Source organism: Canis aureus, chromosome 5, assembly GCF_053574225.1.
Source record: "Canis aureus isolate CA01 chromosome 5, VMU_Caureus_v.1.0, whole genome shotgun sequence".
NCBI classification, from domain to species: Eukaryota; Metazoa; Chordata; class Mammalia; order Carnivora; family Canidae; genus Canis; species Canis aureus.
In genome coordinates, this window is record NC_135615.1 from 71,092,666 (window position 1) to 71,102,614 (window position 9,949).

Below are 9,949 nucleotides of genomic sequence, written 5' to 3' on the forward strand. Positions count from 1 at the left end.
ACGTGGGCCGGGCCTGCCAGGCCCCCACGGCGACAGAGTGACGCTGCCCCTTGGGAGCAGCTGCCCCGTGTCACAGGGGTTCGTTGGCTGTGTGGGTTCCGGGCTCCCCTCCCTGCCCTCCCTGCCTCCCGCTCTCTGCCCTCCCTGCTCGCAGGACAGCGTCTCCGCCGGGGCCTCTCCCGAGGCTGCTGCTGTCCGGGGAGTCCGACCCCCACGGTGGAGGCTCAGTGCCTGCGGATGGTCCCGAGCCCCAGGCCCAGGTTAGAGCACAGGCTGTGGTCGCGCCTGGTTTCCAGTCTGGGCTCCGCTGCTTCCTTGCTGTGGGGTCTCGGGAAAATTACTCAACCTCTCTGAGCTCAGGGGCCTCACATGAGAGTTGAGATGATAAAAGCGGCTGCCTTTTGGGGAGGAGGCCAGACTTCTACGGATGTGATAGCACAGTCACTGGCTTAGCAATCACCCAGAAATACATCATTGATGAAGTATGTTATTCTTACTGCTATTGCTATTATTGTGTCAGGACTGGGGATTTCTCTGGCCCCATGTGCATGGAGGTGAGCAGCTTCTCCTGCACCTGGAGGGTGCCCCCAACTTGGGGCTCTCATCACAGGAACAGTGAGAAGAGAATGCACTTCCCATCCCGTGGGCCTGGCTACAGATTCAGCCTCCAGCGCTCACTCGATGTGTGACTTGGGCAAGGGATGGAGCCTCCTCAGTGTTCCCTTCTGTAAAATGGGCACAGCAAGACCGGCCACCTGGGGTTATGTAAGGATTTGTGGGAGGCAGTTTCCTAAGCTCGAATCATTTGAGGCTGTGGCTTTCGGGGAACCTCTCTACCTCTCTGTGCTCCACATCCTCATCCGTAATGCAGTATCTGCTTTGTATGATGCTCTTAGCATTCTAGGTCCCGAGGGAGCGCGGGCACCGGGTGGCCCCTACAGACGCCCCTTCCGGCCACCGCTGCGCTGACCGCTGGGGAACCAGGCCACTGGCCCCGATGACACGTTCGGGAACAGACCGTAAGCGGCCGTGCATCATGTAGGGCTGACAATTAGAGGACGGGAGGACCTATAATAAAGGGCTCATGGCGGGGAGGGGACAGAGGCTCGGGGGCGCAGGAGCCCAGATGGGGAGAGGTGCCCGCAGCCCGGGGCAGGACGCTGTGCTCCTTCCTGACGCTCATCCTCCCCCCTCCCCAGGACCCGTCTTGCATGCGTGCTGGAGGCTCTGGAAAGTGCCGACTGGTAAATATGAGAGCAGGTAAGTCACCTGATGCCGCACCTCCCTGAGACAGTGGCCCGTGAATTATTGATGTCGTTCCTTATTCTTTGTGTGTTGTTTTCCTGTCGCTGTCAGGATGAGCTGGGGTACGATGCGATGGCAGAGAACCCTCCAGAACGGCCAAGCTCATTTCTCACTCCTGTTACGGGTCCATGGGGTCAGCGGGGAGGGCTCTGCTCACCCAGACACCCGGGGCCCCGGCTGACGGGGCATCACTGTCCTGGGGGTTCAGTGTGTCCCCACGGGCTTCTCAGTCACGCTGACAGGGAAGAAGGGACCAGAGAACCCCGCTCTGAACCTTAGGTGCTCCCCCGGAGGCTCACTGCCCCCCTCTATTCAAGCAGGTCTGGGCACCCCGACATACAGGCGATGGGGACCTGCGGCTCTCCCACGGGGGCGCCCAGGACCACCCCTGGGTCTCAGTGAACCCCAGCCCCACCCTCCCCACGCTGCACCGCAGATTGGGTGCTCCTCTCCCGACACTCCCGTTCGACCAGTTTTCTGTCTCTTTATATTCCTGGAAACAGTCATTCGACTGATGTTCCCACTAACCTCCAGCTTTTGAAGTTTGAATGGTTTCATTCTTTCTCTCTCTTGTAAACAGCACCGCAGTGGATTTCTTCATTCTTTTACTCTTCCTCTAAATGTCTGTTTTGTTAGAAGGGATTCCTGTAAGGTGTTGGGTGAAATAGCATGAGGTTTTATTTTTATTTATTTTAATTTTTTTAGCATGAAGTTTTAAAAACAAATAATGCCTAATATTTAGGGATTGAATAATCCTCCAGTTTTGTCTACTCAACCTTCACGTGACCCCAGCTCCGGGACCTTCTCCAGCTCTGCGGGCTCCCGCCCCGGCCCCACCACCACTGTGCCTGGACTGGAGCAGGAGGGGCCTCCCACCTGCTCTCTGCCTCTGCCCAGGCCCTGTTCCTGTCACCGTCTCCCCAGCAGCCAGGTGACCCCATGAGACTCGGAGCGGAGCCGTCCCTGACCTACTCCATACCCTCCAGGCTCCTGTCTCATTTGGCACAATAGTGGCCCAGGGACCCTGAGGTCTCTACCCCCCCATCCCAAGCTGCACTCCCTCTCTGCAGCCTCTTGGGCTCCTTCCTAGGCCCGGAGCCCTGTGCACGGTCAGCCTCAAGACTCACCCTTGCCCTTCCCTCTAGCTGTGGCCTCCTCCCCACACCTGCCCTGCTCCCTCCCTCCTTTGCTTTGGATCTTTGTTCCAGTGTCATCTGCTCTGACTGGCCTTAAAGCCACCTGCAGTCTGGCTCCACCTACCTCTGCATCCGCACCACCTGTCACCTTCCCTCTATTCAAGGTGGTCCAGTCACACAGGCCTTTCTTTTGTCACCTGAGCCTCTGGGCCTTTGCACATGTTGCTCCCTCTGCCCGGAGCATCCTCCAGGACATTTACCTGGCTGACTCCTCCTTGGATGTCACGTCTCTGCACAGAAGTGTCGCTTCCTCCCTCACCATGTTGTAGCTGATTATTGCACCCTGGGATCTAGCTCTGTATCTGGTACCTGGCAGGTGCGTCACCTCACAGACCCAGCCTGTCCAGGGCCCTGAAGGGGAGAGGACTCTGTGGGCCGGGGAAGGGAATGATGAGGACAGGGGATGTGGGTCCACGTGTGCCCAGGGATGCCAACAGGGCTCCCTGCCCTGCTCGCAGCTGCCTGGACAATCAGGATGGAGCCAGAAGCCCCAGGCCTCCGTGGAGGGGCCCAGCAAGTGCTGGGTGCCTGGTGGGTGGTGGTGAGTATTCAGGTCACGAGCCCTCCCTGCGGGGCACGTGCCACAGGAGCCAGTAAGGCTGGCGCATTAGGAAGTGAACAGAGCTCATCCTTAGTTAAAACATAATTTGGTTAGATGACTTGCTCACATCATTTCCCTGTAATCACCCTCGGGCTCTGAGACTGCCTTTCTTTCCCATCTTTCCTTCCCCTCATGATGGTTTATCACTTTTCTTATTCTTCTCTTTGTTTAACTCTAAGAAGGGAGGGAGCAGAGCTGACTGGGTAGCCCCTTTTGCAGGAACCAAAGAAACCAGTTTGCAAATTGCAGGAAATGATTAGAAACGAGAGAGGCAGTTCCCTCAATTACAGCTGGAGGGGGAGAGAAGGGTGGTCTCCGGGATGGGGAGGACGGGGCTGGGGCAGGCGCCCTCCTCACAGGCGGGGGGGGGGGGGGGGGGGGGGAGGGCAGGGGGGCAGGGCAAGTAGCACCGGAGGGGGCGGCGGCTGGGTCCTGGGCCTTAGTGAACCCTGCAGGCTCCACCTGGAAGGTCGGCGTGGGCGGCTGGGGGTGCAGACATGCATGGCGCACACAGACAGACACACAAACACACGCCATGCACACCTGTGACACACACACAAACATCCCCCCAGGCACACACAGGCACACAGGTACGCACTCATCCCACGTGCACACAGGCCACCCAATCCAGCCCATCCCTCTTCTTCGATTCCTCTCAAGTCACCCGTTCTGTTTGTGCCCGCTGCTGTGACTCTGTGTGCTCTCCATCAGCTCCCACCCGGACCCCCGCGAGGCCCCTGCACTACTACCCTTCCTCGGTCACTGATTCACTCACGGTGGGTCTGTTGAGCCGCTTCTGTGTTGCAGGCGCTGTCCGGGCACATGGGAGGAGCAGTGCCTCACGGAGCTCACGTGCGCCACGGCCTGCTGCCCTCCTGCCCATCTTGTTTCCCTTGGAGGTTAACCCTGCATCTTGCGTAGGGCCTGGAACCTAGTATATGTTTGCCTTGTTCTGAATGAATGAGTGGATTCTGCACTAATCCCGGAAATAGCGTCTGAGCTTCATCGTTGAAGGGTCCCTGTTCAGGGGCTTGGGGCGCTTGCTAGCTAACTCCTGGGCACTTGCAGCTCAGTGGAGCCAGCGGGCAGTCGAGCGGTCAGGGCATAACTAACTGCTTCCTGCTACAGGAAGGAAGCTGAGCTGAGGCCCGCTGCAGGCAGCAGAAAGCCCAGCACACACTGGCTTTAACTGTCAGGCTGGAGTGAACTGGGTCTCAGGCAAGGCTTGATCCAGCATCTCAGTTATGCGAGCAAGGACCCTTGGTTTTCCTTCCCTCTGCCTCCCAGGCTTATCTCTCAATCTTGACTTCAGTCTGGCTTCTCATGTGGTTGTAGCTTCAATGTGGGTCACATATTTCCTCTTTCCCATTTGCTGGAAGACATTGTCTCTTCCAGGCCTGGAGGTAGAGGTGGGGTCAACCAGCCACCCAAAGGTGGATGTCAGAGGGACAAACATGGTGTCCCCTCTTCCCAGGGAGCAGAAACTACCTAGGCCAGATGAGATGCAGAGGTAGGTCTAAAGTCTAAAACCTGGGTCTGAGGCAGAGGGCAAGCTGTTTGAGGGAGAAGGGGGTGGGCAGGTGTGTCACTTCCCCTCACCGCCCCTCATGCCTAATACTCTGTCTTTGGAGTGTTGGTTGTGACAATGAAGTTGACCAGGGTTGGAGACTGTGACATGCAAATGCAGGCTGGAGCTGTTGTCCTCACCCTCTCTGGAGCTGAGGATGGATTCTGCTCCCCGTGTGGACAAGATCCCCACCCACACACCCCACCACCACTAACAGCCCCCGGGACAGGCACAGACGCTGCCTCTCTGGCTCCTCATAGGACAGGACAAGACAAGTCTCTCCAGGTCTGGGCAACTCCGTGCTCTGGCCTGAAACGCTCTAGGGCTTCTGCACTTACTGGAGACTAGGGGGCTGTCAGAGCTTGTGTGTGTGTGGGGGGGTAGGTGTGGACAGCAGAGGCTGTGCACATGGGGAAACTGAGGCTTGCTTTCTCTGCATAGATCTGGGCTCCAGATCCTTGTTCTCAGGCCTAGTTTTGATGCAGCATCACAGAGTCTCCCTCCTGCAAACTCCCCGAGTTAAAGTTGGAGGGCTCCCCACCGCTGGTCTCCCCAATCCTCCTCCTGGGTCCCCTCCCCCTCAGATGTGGAGGACAGCCAACCTCTCCAGCCTCGTCCCCTCCACCCTCACCTCCTGCCTCTCCACTGCCCCAGGCCACAGTCACACTGAGTTCTGGAAAGTTAATAATCATGATGCATGCTGTTTATTGAGAACGTAGAATGTTCCAGGTGCTGAGCTGAGTGGTTTACGCACACTGTCTCTTTCATCTCTGCAACATATTTCTGATGTTTTCTATGTGCTACATGCTGGGCCAGATGCTTAGGAGATGATTGTGAACAGAAACTCACTTCTCGCCTCCTGGAAGTTCCGGTCTCACCAGAGAAAACACACATCAGCCAAAGAACAAAGAAATAAAATTACAAAAGATTCCAGTTCCCAGTTCCAGGCCATTGGAGAGGATCCTAAACGGAGCTGTAATGTGGTCTATAATCCCATTAAAAGTATCATTAATTTATTCTTCCTTCATTCGTTGGGCACTCACTGTTCCCTCCCATGGCCAAGGGCCGATGCCAGAAAGGGAAGGAGGGTTTTTTGAGCCCCTGTCGCCTGCCAGACACTGTTGTGTCATTTTGTCCCCACGACGATGATGGTGTAGGGTAGACATTACTTGTCCTACTTTGCAGGCAAGGAAGCTGGGGCTTGTGGCTCGGGGCTGAGGTTGCACAGCATCTGCTCTGGGCCTCTAGACCATCCAGTGAGGGCCTGACAGACAGCAGCATCTCTTCTCCTCTCCATCTCCCTGGGAAGGGGAGTCTGTCCTACTACCTATGCAGGGGCCTGTCCTATGATCATTATGATGACAATAATAGCTCCGCCAACAGCAGAATCAGCCACGGTCACCCTTCCTTGCAGAGCCCACCATGTGACTGTCAACTTGCAAAGCACTTTGCTTATATAATGGCATTTAATCCACACGACGACAAGTGGGCAAGGCAAGTACTGGCCTCATTTCACGTACACGGTAATGGCTCCTTAGGAATGAAGTACTAGCCCAAGGGCGCTGGGGAGTCAGGGGCAGAACTCGAACTTGGAGCCACTGGGTCCTTGACCAAAAGGATGTATCATTTATTCAAAGAGAGGAGGGGTGGTTATTCCTGCAACAAGAGAAGAGAAGCCAAGGAGCAGAGGGAAGAAGAAAAACAGATGCATCAGTAGAAATCACCGTGACAGACCAGGAGCCCCAGTGAAAGGGTGTGCAGGGCAGATGCCAGGGTTCCCCTGGGAGCTCCAGCTCCCAGTGCCAAGCCTGCATCAGATCCAGGTGCCCCTAAGTTCCCAGAGATACCCTTGGAGCCTGGTACTCTCCCCTCCCCATTTTTCTTTGCCTAAATTACATTGAGTGCTTTTCTGTTATTTGCAAAGAGCCCTGACTCAGATGGCAAGGAAACCTGCTTATTAAAAAAAAAAAAAAAAAAAAAAAAGCTTGCTTAAAAAAAAGGAACAATTCCAACAATGAGTGTCTCTTGCTTAGAGAAGCCTCATCAAATAAGAGGAATGAGGTTTTTGCAAACCTATATGGAAATTAAACCCACAATCTGGACACACACTTGTTTGACAAGTGATAATTAACTGCTGACAATATAATTTCAGTTTGGATGCAAACGTGTTTTTCATTAAAAAGTAATCAAAGAGGTACTTGCATCTGGGAGTCCAGCCTCCAGCAGCGGGAGCTTGGCTCCTCTGCTGGTTTTTCAGGGCTGGCATTGAGTGCCCACTGTCCTTGGCCAGGTGGGCATGGACCCCAAAAGTGACACTGGGAATGGATCTTCAGGGAAGCTTCTAGAGGGCAGCTGTCAAACTGTGTCCCTAAAGGATCCAGGGTCCTCCTCTGGACATCTCCAACCCCAAATGTGACTGGAGCTGGCTGGGGCGAGGTGCTGACCCCAACTTCAGGGAGGGAGGGGGCCCTCTCTTCTTTCCAGCCTCTACTATCCAGATTCTGCAGGGTTGAGAGCCTATCCCCCATTGTACGGAAGGGGAAACTGGCTGAGAGAAGTGGGCATCATCTGTTCCAGGCCACAACTGGTGAGGGGCCAGATGGAGATATGAACTCTGGTTGGCCCGACTCCTCAATCTGTGCCACTCACCCTACCTTCCTCTCTCTCCTCCAATCAACTCAACTCTGTGTCTGTTCCTCATCTGTAAAATGGGGGTAATAATTAACCCACTGCATGAGCTTACTGTGAGGTTTAAATAAGTTAATACACAGAACAGTGTTTGGTACATAGAAATCCCTTAATCAATGTTAGCCATGAGACATATTACAGATAACAACAATGTTGTTGTGCCACCTTTGCCCTCATGCCTCCGTCCTGTGAGATCCACGGGCTCAGCCCTGCAATCATCTGAGTCCTGTCCGGGCTCTCTCCAGACCTCTCACATCCACTTGACAGGAAGAGCCAGGCAGGACCCTGTGCTCTTGGGAGCCTCATTAGCAGCAGGGACAGAGCAAGGGTTTGCTTCCCGACTCCTCTGAACACGAACATCTCAGCTCCTGGGGACAGTCATCACAGAGGCTCCACTTGCCTCACTCAAACTCTGAGCTGTGGGGTTGTTTTCATCTGCATTTTATCCCCTAAGTCTTCCTAGATGTCCGCGGAACTCACACCCTACCCCTTGCTCCCAAGAGCAAGAGCAACACAGAACCGTCCCCTGGAACATTCTCTAAACTTTATTATCTCTAGCCTGTGCATATCTGTATTCTCTTCCTGGAAACCTTTTCCTTCTATTCCCAACTGGTGAAATCTGACCTTTGGAACCCGACTGACTCAAACATCGTCATCTTCTTCTTTTTTTTTTTTAATTTGTTTATTCATGAGAGACACACAGAGAGAGGCAGAGATATAGACAGAGGGAGAAGCAGGCTCCTTGCAGGAAGCCCGATGTGGGCCTGATGTGAAGCCGGGATCAAGCCCTGAGCCAAAGGCAGATGCTCAACCGCTGAGCCACCCAGGCGTCCCTCAAACATCATCTTCTTGATCACACCTTGAGCCTGGATCTATTTGACCTGACTGAACACGGCGCAGGGGCTCTCCGAGGACTTATTAGGCTCCTACTATGTGCTTGGTGTGGTGCATCTTGGTGTGTCTCATGCCAGTTAATCCTAACCCTGTAAGGTGATCTGTAGTATCCCCCTTTAATGGATGAAGAAAGTGAAGCTCAGAGAGGAGAAACTCACCCAAAGTTACGTACCCGATAACTGCCAGAACCTGGGCTATTAACACAGCTCTAAGCTGTATCTTTTTATTTTCAGCTTATATGAATGCATTTGTTCCTCTCCTAAAGGCAGCAAGATGTGGTGTCCCCTAAATTTACACTCATATTTGTCACTGATCTAGACTTTAGATACAAAGGTACACGCTCCCACCCATACAAGCCTCACCCACAGGCAAAGAAACAGGACCCCAAACACATCCACATGGACATTAGCACTTTCCAAGGGATATTAGTGAGCACATCTGCTTTACTCCAAATCTATCCATGCCCCCAGTCCCATGTGCTGAGCCTTGACCTGTTCATCCAACTGCCTCCTGAACACCTGGCCCTGGATGACCCATGGGATCCTCAGCACCTGTGAAACCAGATGGACTTTGGGTGGGCAGGGCAAAGGACAGAGCTGGGGACAGACATGGGGACTGGGTTCTGACTTCTGCTCTGGAAAACCTTCCCTCTATGAACTCTGGAAACATTTGACCAAATACAGCAAAGGGGGAAGGGACATCCCCTGTTGGTGGAAGGGAACTGGCAGCCAGGTGGCAAGGTGTGAGTGGGTGCAACAGCTGCTGTATTGCGGGGGTGGTGATGGTAGACAGTCACTGGCTGAAGGACTAGGCTCTATGCCCTCCAGGGACAGAAGATGATGTTTGGGGTCAGTGCAGGAAGTTGCATAAAGCTGAGACTTTCAAAGGCCTGAACCTTAGGGTATACAAGAAAAACAATCCATTTCCAGGAAATGGGATACAGCAGGGAAGTGTGTCAGTTTCCACTTGGACTCTGAGAGAATTGACAACCACTTTGGGTGATAGTGCCTACAAGCCTGTGCTATGCTTGGCTCTCTGGTTTTAATTTGTAGTGTAGGCATCGTTCATAAATCCCCAAATGAAGCAATTAACATACAATCGGTCCCAGGCTGGTGATGCTTCTGGGGCATCTGGCAGAAACCAATGTGCAGGAGGGGCACACCTTTCACTCAGGCTGCTCAGAATTCCCACAGATAAAGCCTCACTGATGATGAGCTAAACACTCACGTTATAAACAATTAAGAAAACAATTTACCATCCGTGAGAGTAACCATGTAAGCCAGGACAATAAAAACCCAAAGAACTTCATATAATAGAGCAATTCTGATAGAAAGTGCGATATAAATGTATTTAAAGTGATTCAAAATATGAAAAAGTATAAAAAAACACAAGAATAGAATAAGACATTATTCAAAAGGGGGCACCTGGATGGCTCAGTGGGTTAAGTGTCTGCCTTCGGCTCAGGTCATGATCTCAGGGTTCTAGGATCGAGTCCCGCACTGGGCTCTGTGCTCAGGGTCCCTGCTCAGCAGGGAATCTGCTTTTCTTTGCCCTTCCTGTTCCCCATTCATGTGCACTCCTCCCCTTAAAGAAATAAATACAATCTTAAAAAAAGACACTATTAAAAAGAACCAACTGACCAGAAAAAAATAGAAAACCTAAAAATTAACTTGATAATTATTGCAACCTGAAAAATCC

The 9,949-nt window shown here is 53.2% G+C and overlaps 1 long non-coding RNA gene across 1 annotated transcript; it reads left to right on the forward strand.

Moving 5' to 3' along the window:
• The first annotated feature begins 556 nt into the window (after positions 1-556).
• LOC144313505 (uncharacterized) lies at positions 557-5,696 on the forward strand. Its single transcript, XR_013379149.1, has 4 exons — positions 557-765; positions 897-1,019; positions 1,200-1,260; positions 5,486-5,696. It is a non-coding gene; the product is annotated as an uncharacterized LOC144313505 (long non-coding RNA).
• Positions 5,697-9,949: the final 4,253 nt, after the last annotated feature.